Source organism: Mandrillus leucophaeus, unplaced genomic scaffold, assembly GCF_000951045.1.
Source record: "Mandrillus leucophaeus isolate KB7577 unplaced genomic scaffold, Mleu.le_1.0 Scaffold638, whole genome shotgun sequence".
NCBI classification, from domain to species: Eukaryota; Metazoa; Chordata; class Mammalia; order Primates; family Cercopithecidae; genus Mandrillus; species Mandrillus leucophaeus.
In genome coordinates, this window is record NW_012106897.1 from 203,161 (window position 1) to 204,443 (window position 1,283).

The 1,283-nt window shown below is 37.4% G+C and overlaps 1 pseudogene across 1 annotated transcript; it reads right to left on the bottom strand.

Annotated features, from left to right (window-relative positions):
* Positions 1-440: 440 nt before the first annotated feature.
* LOC105554267 lies at positions 441-889 on the bottom strand (annotated as a pseudogene). The gene has a single exon (XR_001008300.1). The product of XR_001008300.1 is annotated as a 60S ribosomal protein L31 pseudogene (transcript).
* Between the last annotated feature and the right edge of the window lie 394 nt (positions 890-1,283).

The window sequence follows — 1,283 nt, forward strand, 5'->3', positions numbered from 1 at the left end:
GTCTCTATTTTCTCCCTGGTAGATTTTAACAACATCTCTGTGTTTTGTTATTTCCTCATAATGTATCTAGTTATGCATTTACTTTTATTTATCTGGAATACATTTTTTATGTGTGTAAATTTAATGGGCATACGTGCAGTTTTGTTACATGTGTATATTTGTTCAGTGGTGATGTCACCAATAATGTACATTGTACCCAGTAAGCAATTTTTAATCATCCTTCCCCCTTTTGGCCTACTACTCTTCTGAGTCTCTACTTTCTATCATTCCACACTCTATGTCCATGTGCACACATTATTTAGCTCCCACTTGTTTCTGAGTTGCTTCACTTAAGATAATGGCCTCTGGTTCCATCCATGTTGCAACAGAAGATATGATTTCATTCTTTTTTATGACTAAATAGTATTTCATTGTAAATATGTACACCACTTTTTTTTTTTCAATTTTACAACTTTATTTGATGTATATGACGATCAGCGATTAGTTCTCATCCACATTGACTGTCTGTAGATTTTTGAAAGTGGTAACAGGTACATAGGAAACCAAAGTATAGAGCTTATTTGGTGAATCTTCATCCTCATTACGTTTTCTGGGCAGCCGCACACGGATTCGGTATGGGACATTCCGTCTTGCTTTGGCCCAGACAGCTTTGTTGAGCGTGGTATCAATGCGCACTTCTGGAGTTCCCATCTCCTTCATGGCAAATTTCCGAATCTCTTTGAGTGCCCGAGGGGCACGCTTCTTGAAGCCCACTCCATGGATGCGCTTGTGAATGTTGATGGTGTATTCTCGGGTCACCACCTCGTTGCTGGCAGAACGGCCCTTTTTCTTCTGGCCACCTTTCTTTGCGGGAGCCATTCTGCCGGGTCCAAGTTGGAAAGCTGTACACCACATTTTAATCCAATCATCTGTTGATGGACACTCAGGTTGATTCCGTATCTTTACTAGTGTGAATAGTACTGCAATAAACATATGAGGATTGGTATCTTTTTCATATGATTTCTTTTCTTTGGGTAGATGCCTAGTAGGATTGCTGGACTGAATGGTAGTTCTATTTTTAATTCTCTGAGAAATCTCCAAAATGTTTTCTGTAGAGATTTTACTAATTTACATTTCCACCAGCTTTGTATAAGCATTTTTTTTTCTCTGCATCTTTGCTGACATCTTTTATTTTTGACTTTTTAATGATAGCCATTCTGACTGATGTAAGATAGTATCTCATTGTGATTTTAATTAGCATTTCTTTGATGATTAGTTATATTAAGCATTTGTTTCATATGCTT